The sequence below is a fragment of the Solanum lycopersicum genome, chromosome 6, assembly GCF_036512215.1.
Source record: "Solanum lycopersicum chromosome 6, SLM_r2.1".
NCBI lineage: Eukaryota > Viridiplantae > Streptophyta > Magnoliopsida > Solanales > Solanaceae > Solanum > Solanum lycopersicum.
Genome location: NC_090805.1, coordinates 21,981,425 through 21,991,547, shown reverse-complemented (window position 1 = coordinate 21,991,547; position 10,123 = coordinate 21,981,425). Strand labels below are relative to the sequence as shown.

The window sequence follows — 10,123 nt, the reverse complement described above, 5'->3', positions numbered from 1 at the left end:
ATTATATAAATATTTTTTGTCTTATTTACCAATAGATATATACTTCGTTGGTAATATTACCAACAAAAGGTGTGCGTTAGTACTATTTCTGTTGGTAATGCATTGATAGAAGGTTGCTAAATTTTGCGTCATTTTTTCCGCCGTATTTACCAACTAAAATACTTCATTAGTAAGATTTATGTTGGTAATCTTACAAAATTCCGTTGTTAAGTTTTACTATTCGGTTAGAAATATGTTTGTAATTTTTTAGTAGAATACTAACCAACTTATGTTGTAGTAAAATCTGTTAGGAATTCGAGGTTTTTTTGTAGTATTTCTTGAACAATTCATCATCAACTCATAACTGTCTGAGTATGACCTTTTCCAAATGAACTACAATACCATGAAAGATAAATAGAACGTGCATGTATTGCATGGAATGTTGGTTCAGGAGGAAGAAATGCTCAAGAATCAAGGAACTCACTCCATTAACTTTTTAAGTCATCAAGGAGTTAGAAAGAAAGGAAAGAAACATGCTAAAGGAAAACAGAGGCACCATAATGTAAATGAGTCCTCAACACAAGAATGATAAGTGTCATTTCTGTGGAAAATCTGGATACTTTCAGAAAGATTGCTTGAAATTTAAGGTATGGCTCGAAAAGAAACGTAAGCCTAGTGCTTTTACATGTCTGGAATCAAATCTAACTGAAGTTCCTTATATTACTTGGTGGATTGACTCTGACTGTACTGTTCATGTTTCTAATACGATCTAGGGATCCTTTACAACATAAACCATAAACCAGAATGAAAGATATGTGTATATTAGAAATGGAGTGAAGACTCCAGTTAAAGCTATAGGAACTTACCGTTTGATCCTTGATACTGGGTGTCTCATACCTTTTTTTATCAAAATTTTAATTTTATTTGTTTCGAAAGAAAAAAGAATTTTTCCAATTAAAGTGACATTTTGAAAAGGGATAATTATTATTCAGAGTCGTCACTTGGAATTGAGTTTTGGTGTTCCAAGTCACCTTATTTAAATCCCTAATCAAAAGGAAATTTGACTCTATATTTTTTATTGGACTGCGAACTAAAAATCCAAGTAAAGAATTTTGTTGACCTAGGAGAAGGTGTTAGGCACCTCTCGAGTTCCATGATTCTAGCACGATCGCTTTATTAACTTTTGTATGACTCGACTTAATTTTGGATGGATATTATATTAATTAAAATTAATAATAAATTATTCTTACTTTATTCTCTCATTTATTTTAATTCAATTAAAATTTGTCTTATTTATTTTAAACTATATTGAAAATTGTTTTATCATTTTCGATGAGTGTTCAGTAATTCAAATATATATATATATATATATATATATATATATATATATATATATATATATATATATATATATATATATATATATATATCGTTTCGTTTTGTTACCTTTTTTTAATTTTTTAATAAATATTTTTTATTGACTAACTGTTACTTTTTATTATTTTATTGTTATTTTATTATTATTTACAAATTTGTATTTTTTTTCTTCTTCTTTATTATTATTATTTTATTTTTTTAATAAATTTTTTGTTAACCCTTTGTGTACGTTCTTTTTTTTTTTTACCTTTTGTTAAATAATTTTATATTTTATAAAAAAAAATTCTTTCTACATTCTCTATTCTAATTTTTTTTTTTGATTTTTCATTTTTTCACGTTTTCTTTCACTTTCATTTTTTTTTTAATTTTTTGTTTCTATTTTTTTTAAAAGAATCTGTTATGTTTTTTCTTATTTCCTTCGTTGTTCTCATCTTTTTTTTTTTATGTTTTTTTATTCTTTTGTTCTCTTTATATAATATGTCAAATTTTAAATTTCCTTTTTAATTATAATTATTAATAATAATTATCACTATTTTATCATAAATCTCTACATGAAATTTATTTCTCCTTTTAATAAACAATTCTATTTAGATATTTATTTTTAAAATTATTTACTAATTATTGTTATATCCTAATCTACTAAGTTAACAATAAATTCAACAAAATCTTCTAAAGTGAAAAATTGAACGGAAAGATATACGAATATATTCAAATTTAACAATTCAATATCACGAAAGATATAAGTTACAAAGTGTATCTAAAAAGCATAATAATAATAATAACGTAACAATAATTAATATAATACATGTGATTTAAAGAATTTTATACTATTTGAATCAAATCTTCATAGAAGTAATATTATTTAAATCATGCGAGAATTTATAGTTACCTCGCTGGGAAAATTGATACCACAAAAACAAGTTGTTATCCACGAATTTGGAATCACGATCAAAACCTCTAACCCTCTCCTAATTCTCGAAAGAAAATTTCACTTTTTTTTCTTTGCTTTTGCTTTTGATTTTTTCTCTCTCTTTATTTCAATTTGTCTCTGTATATTCTCTATATCTCTCGGTATACTATTTTTTCAACTGAACGTGGGGTTATATAATATTTTTTGGGTGAGAATCTGTTGCTAATTCAAAGGAACGTAGTGTGGTGGGATTATGATTTAATTTGAAAATTAGTTGAGAAAATTGGGGTTGAGATAAATATATATAAATAAAATAAGTAAATAATAATAAAAAATTAACAAAAACAAATAAAAAAATCATGTAACAACAAAAAAATTGTGCCAAAAAAGAAATAAAAATAAATATAAATAGATGGGATGAGTATTTTAGGAAAATAAGTTAGGAGTTGGGAGTACTTAGGGTAAGTTAAACAAATTTGAAATTATTTACTCCTTTTTTCTTTTCTTTTTTTATACTCTTTCATAATATTTTCTATATTATTATTACTTTTCGACTAGATAGAATAAAAAATAATTTAATATTACAACTTCTATTTATCATTTTATTATTATTATTAAACTATAACTGATCTTCTAGTTTGTATTAAATATATTTTGTATAATTTTATTTTAAATATAACCATTTTCAAAATGGTGTAAAAAATTTATGTTTTGGTGAAAAAAAATAGAAAGTCACAGTATGCCCCTCTTTGCTTACACACATGAAGAGTTTTCATGCAAAGACGTGAACAATGTGGCTAATTTTTGACTGAAATATTTATGCCAAAATGTGAAAAATAAATAAAAGAGAAGAGGTTTGACTGAGTCCTAGTTTTTGAAAAACTACATATCCCAAGTTTATGAAAAGGAGTCAGGTGTAGTTCCAATGAGTTAGGTAGTCGAGTGAGGTTTTGTCGAGATTCACATAGCTCCACCTATTAAATAAAAAAATGCAGAAGGAAAGATAGGAAATCCTATATACTCCAATAGTGGTAAGTGTTCAATTTGAATTCTCAGTTATAGCTTCACCCTCTTTCGTAGGTTCATCGATTCCGAACTTTGCTCTGGACATCTGAGTTTAAGACTTGAAACTTCATGACTTGACTTCAGCCCTTGACGTTCTTCTGCAGGATATTCTTGAATACTTATTTTCTTGAAAGGATGAATCTTTATTCTTGAACTTTATATTTGTGTACTACATAAAAACCTGCACACCATAAAACAAAACAAACAAAACGAAATAGGGGTTATTGTGCCCTATATGCGACCATGGGTTATTGTGCCCTATAGGGTGATATAAAACTCTATATACGACTAGGGGTTATTGTGCCCTATATGCGACCATGGGTTATTGTGCCCTGTAAAGACGTGAAAATAAATAGGGGTTATTGTGCCATATATGCAACCAGGGTTTATTGTGCCCTGTGAAGATATGAAAAATTAAATAAGGGTTTTTGTGCTCTATATGAAACCAGGGATTATTGTGCCTTGTGAAGACATGAAAAATAAAATAGGAGTTAGGGTGCCCCATATGCAACCAGGGGTTATTGTGCCCTTTGAAGATATGATAATAAAAAATAGGGGTATTGTGCCCTATATGCAACCAGGGGTTATTATGCCCTGTGAAGACATGAAAAATAAAATAAGGGTTATAGTGACCCATATGCAACCAGGGGTTTATTGTACCCTGTGAAGACATGAAAAAAATAAGATATGAGTTATTGCGCCCTATATGCAACCAGGGGTTATTGTGCGATGTAAAGACCTGAAAAATAAAATAGCAATTATTGTGCCTTACATGCAACCAGGGGTTATTGTGCCCTGTGAAAAATGAAAAATAAAATAGGATAGGAGTTATTGTCCCCTATATGCAACCAGGGGTTATTTTCCCATGTGAAGACATGAAAAATAAAATAGGGTTATTGTGCCATATATGCAACCAGGGGTTATTGTGCCCTGTGAAGACATGAAAAGAATATGATTGAGGTTATTGCACCCTACATGCAATCACGAGTTATTGTGCCATGTGAAGACATGAAAAATAAAATAGGATAGTGATTATTGTGTCATATATGCAACTAGAGGTTCTTTTTTTTACTTATATTATTATTATTTAGTATTATGTTATTTTATTTTATTTTTATTAGTACATCGATCAATCTAAAAATAAAATAAAATGCCGCAAATTTTATTTAAAAAAAATAATTCTTTTTATTATTATTTTTTTACATATTGTATGAGAGACAAAATTCAAAAACTTACCATCGCGGTGTTTGTCTCTAGCGAATTACTCGCACGATTTGTCTTTTTATCTGCCTATAACTTTATTTCTATCTTGATTGTGCTCATGCCAAGACGGAATGTCATCATTTGATTAATGGTGTCATTCGTAATTTTTTACCAAGTAGACATTCTTATCTTTTTACTGTTGTCTTATGGTTCTCGTGATAGTTTTCACTCATAAGACTTTCTTACTTTTTTTGGTAACATATGTCTTGTTTCAACCCTTTTGAGATTTGAAATAGCATGATCATTATTTTATTGAGTGATTAGACCGAACCTCAATGAAGGGCTGCCTACGTATCCTCTTAGGAATCAGATAGAACGTAGTTCAATAATAAAAAATTATTTTTTTTCTTGATCTATTTGTAGAAACATAATAGAAAAATTGAAAAAAAAATCAATTCATGTTTGATAATGCTTTGACTTTAGTTGGTACAACACTTAGTATTATGCATATGAACCTCATTCAACTACTTTCAAAAAAAATTTGAGGTCAACTTTGAGTAATTTCTATAGTTTCAATTGTATCTCAAATATGCTTAAGTAAATTACGAGATAATCTTATCCATTCAAGCCAATATTGTGCCTTTCAAATACCTTAGCGCTCTTTCAATTTTTAAGAGTTTCATTTGCTCTTGAATCTAGAACTACACATGACTTGATTCTCGTATAACTAGAGATATATAAGCGACTTAAAACCAAAGTCTCCATCGTACCCTTTCTTTCAACTCTACTTCGCTTCAATTGATTCTACTGACATCTATCGTCGGTCGGACAAAATCGGCTACTAAGTCAACGTTGGTTGCCTTACAATTCATTCTTCATTCTCAATCAACCAAGGGGAAGCTGTTGACACCCATGTTTGGCCGACCTTTAACTATTTTTAGGATTATATTCGATTAAATATGTATTTTAAAATTTTCTTAAAGTTTTGAATTTTTTTTCGGTTTTGCTTGAAAATTATATATTTTAATATGTTTTACTTTATTAAATTATTGTTAATATTATTAAAATATTTTAAAATTATTAATGAATTTCAAATGTTTTAAAATTTAAGTGATTTTCAATTGTATAAAAAATATTTTAAGATATGTAGTATTTTAATTAAATAATAATTCTTAAATTTTCCTCAAAATCATTTAAATTCTAGCCTATTCTATTCTAATTTCTTTCAATTCTAGCCACTCCACTTCAAATTTTATTCCAATCATAGCCACCATTTCATTTAAATTCTAGCCAATTTCTATTGCAATTTTGGCCATTCCATATCTTTTCCAATCTTATTTCAAGACTTCATCTATTAATCTCATCCGTCCGTTTAAATAACTAAATCCTAGATCGAATCCTAGCCGTTCATCTAACTTATTATATGGTCAAGATTTAATCTCTTATTCTTCATATTTTCTAATACACTAAAAGGCCTAATCTTGAAAAAATCTCTCCCTCTCTCCTCTTCATCCTCTCTTCTCCTCACCTTTTCTCCTTTCTCCCTTCTCTCTCCCTTTTTCGGCAGCCTCCTCTCCCTCTCTTCTTTTTCCGGCCGGGGAGGCCATCAGCCTGAGGTGGCGACGCCCCTCTGTCTTCACCCTTCTCCCTTAAACCGCCGCTTCTCTCTTTTCTCTTCTTCTTTCTCCTTTCTCCCTCCACTCTTTCCGACGACCCCTATTTTAGCCGGCAAGGATGGCCGCCAGGCAGCCTCCTCTCCTCCCCTCTCCTCCTTTCCTTCCCCCTCTTCCCCTTCTCCCTCGACGTCCCTCTTCTCCCCTCCCGTCTCTTCTCTTTCCCTTTCTCTTCTCATTTTTCTGCGGGTACCAGCCCCCCACCGGCCGGCAACACTGGCAACAGCAGCCAGCAGCCACGACGAGCAGCCCTGCGCGCAGCAGTGACGAGCTGCCAGCAGCAACAGCCATTCCGGCCAGCAGCTGGGACCAGCAACAACTAGCAGCAGTGGAGAGCTGCCAGGCAACTGGCGAAAGACAGCAGCGACCGACATGGACAGCAGCGGCCCACCAGCAGCCCGAACACCAGCAGGCCATGACCGGCAGCCCGGCGCCACCCTCTCCTTTCTCCTCTTCTCCGTCCGTCTCTTCCTCTCTTCTCCGGCCAGTAGTAGCAGCAAATTTTGATAAAATCTTCAAGGATTAGATAAGGATCCGACCAGGTATATCTTTCAAGTACTCTCTCATGTCATGTCTATTGGTTAATACCTTTTAATGCGTGATTCAACTTGGTAAATCTCTGCTTGCTCATATAAAATTTTGTTTTAAATTAATTATTATCCATTTGTTCTTATGTCATTTTCTGCTCAAGGTTTAAATGTTCCACTGCTCTTCTTGATATTAATATGAAGATCTCATACTTGTCTTTGATTTGCCTATTATTACTTGATTAGTCTTGTTAATATTTATACATCATCAATAGAGTTTAGTCCATACCTTAAATAAATGATTCTCTTTCATTTAGAAGAACTTGCAAAAATGGGTTATTAATTGATATGCTCTTTTGACCCAGTATGTTATTGCATTATATTTCTTTAAGTTGTTTTTTTATATGGCATTAATAGTTGGAATTTTACAGCTTACTTACAAATTGATTTAACCTATTGATTTTCTTGATTTTGAAAGTTGCAAAGTTGACCCTTCTTTAGATGCTTACTGATTTCAATAAATTCGTATATGGTGAATGTCCCAAATCAAATTGTTTAGTATAATTATAGTTAACCTAATCTTTGGAAAATCTTTATTAGTTGGATAGTGTAATATGTTAATTTTTCTTCCCTTTCATGTAAATCTTGATTGTCCGTAAATTGTATCTTGGTAAAAATAGTGACTTCTTAATTTATTCATTTACCTTAATTAAAATTGATTTGATCTCTTACTTGCTCTTATATTTGGTGAAATTAATTTAAATAAAATCTATTTTTATTCTTCTTTATTTTTAGGAAAATATATATATCTTATTCCTAATTTTTATTTCTTACTAGTTTATTTTTGGTATTGAAATATTCTTAAAAGTTTCTGGTTTTTATCTTTTCTTTATTAAGGGAAAAATATATTATTCTCTCTTAATTTATTCTTACTTTCTTATATTTGATAAAAATAATTTAATTTTTTTCTGATTTTGACTTCCTTCAAAATAAGAAAATGGTATTATAATTAATTCCTTAAAATTTTTTATTTTCTTTATTTGCTCCCCTATTTACTATATAAATTGTCCCCCCTTTCATTTTCACATCATACATTGATACTTGAACACACATTAACATCTTGGGAAGAACCCACATGCTCCCACTCACATTTTTTCAGAAAAAGTTTCCCTCATCGTTCACTCACTCTCTCTTAAGACAAGAGCTGTACTTGTTAACTCTCTCATTCTCTTACTATTCATATTATTACTATTCTATAACAAAAAGTTTTCGATAACATTGAAGTGCTACTTTACTACTTTGCTTTTGTTTGAGTAAAATTTGGATCAACTTGTTCTCGTTTCAGACATTTTACTATCGGTCAGCCTTCTATTATTCTTTAAATTCTTATTTTGTATTTATTATTATTGTTGTCTGTTGAGAATACAGGTTAGCGCTCCAATCTTTTCCCCAATGTATGTTGATATATTACTTACATATGTTGTTTATATATGTATATATCAGAGTAATTGGTTACAATGAATATTTTACATTACAATCATTCTTCCATTGTATACGTGTTACCTTACTTATTCTAGCAGGTTTTTGACTTAAAGTTCAAGATGAGGAAGAGTGGCCTAGAAGAAATTTCGGACAATGTTTTGTTTATTTTAATATTGCGTATATTTTCATGTGTTATTAAAATATCTGTATACCTCTAAAGAAACTCTTACTTATGAAGCAATTCGGGGGATCACCTAGGGAGGGGGAATTATGCGTTAATCATTTTTATTGCAAACTTGTTTGTGTTTAAAAGCATGCCTATAAATTCATCAATTGTGTGATAAATATTTATATAATAAAATAAATTTTAGATCTAACCAAATAAATAAAAATAAACCAAATCATATTCGCTTAATCATTTGGTTAATATTCCCAATTATTGTTTGAAGTTAATTTTATCCAATTTGGCGTGTTATGCATTCATATGTCATTTGGAGTTAGAAATCAGGCCTATAGGTTTTATTTAAATATGTTGATTATTAAATCACTTAGAAATCATGTTTAACTAATTTTAGCATGGTCATAATTGATTTGTTTCTTTATTTTGGCATTTTAGTATGTTATACCCTTAGCGATCATGTCAATAGGCTTATAAATTTTCAGCATATCAATAACTAAAATAAAATTCGTTGTGCATATTTTTGACTTTTTTAAAAAAAGGATAAATAATTCCTATTGATTTATTGCATCTAATAAATTTACTATCTCTTAAGCATAGTTTCTGCATTAATAAATAAATTTTCTATTATAAAATGTTCTCAATTAACTAATTTTTTCCATGTTAAACATTGTTTAAAATAATTTTCTGTACTCATAATATTTTGCTACTGCTTCTTTTCTAAAATAATTTTCTGCATTAAATATATTGTTGTCCTTAAAATAATTTTATGGCTTAAATAAACAAAGACTATTATTCTAAATAACATTTTCTTTCTTAATATCTAAATTTGCCACTATTCTAAAATTTGTGCATGCTTGATCACTTTTTTTTGCTACTTGGAATTTTAAAAAAAAATCTTTTATGTCATTAATTTCTGCTCACTTTAAATCATTGAATACTGAAATCTGTATACATGTCATATTCGTGTCCCCTCATAATTATTTTTGTTTATTATAACTCTGTATGCTCACACACTTACCATGAGAACCTACACCATTATGTGTTGTTTGCAAGCATGGCTAATTGATTTTTAGAGGCCAAATTGAGACTTGTATTGCTAAAATGACTGTTTTGATTGCCTTGTTTGTTTGACTTGGTATCTAGGAGGGACTTATATTCTATTTTGTCTAAACCCACCCTTTAAGAGTCCAATGCCTCTTGGACAGTAAACTGAGACGACTAGGCACCTTTTGGGTACGTTATGCATGCGGTGGTTGGGTAGGGGTAGTTGGCCCTACGGAGATGATGACATCGATTCAGGCTTTAACGACAAACTTTGATTTTGTTTGTTCCTATACGGCAGCCTATCGAAAAGTAAAAGAAAAGTCGAGTGCTAATCCAATAAGTCCTTTTGAGTCTCCCTTCCCTTTTTACCCTTTTACTTGTTTAATAATTATGTTTATTTGGGGTAATCACAATAAAAATAATAAAATTATTTGCTTATTTATTTGTCTCTTTTCTATCCTCTCGCTTATCTCTTTATTAATTGTTTAGTATTTTTTTAATCACATAGACTCGCATGTTTCAATATTAATTAAGATAATAATGAGCTATTTGATTCAACTTGTTGTTATATCACCTAGTTTCACATGTTTGATTTAACAAAAATGATTTTAATTATTAATATTTGTTATCACCTAGCCTTTAATAATTAATTGGTAAAAAACAATAAAATAGTCTTAATTGT

General features: G+C 29.8%; 1 long non-coding RNA gene across 1 annotated transcript; it reads left to right on the top strand.

Moving 5' to 3' along the window:
* Positions 1 to 6,018: 6,018 nt before the first annotated feature.
* On the top strand, positions 6,019 to 8,531 carry LOC104647877 (uncharacterized). Its single transcript, XR_011221692.1, has 2 exons — positions 6,019 to 6,749; positions 8,315 to 8,531. It is a non-coding gene; the product is annotated as an uncharacterized lncRNA (long non-coding RNA).
* Positions 8,532 to 10,123: the final 1,592 nt, after the last annotated feature.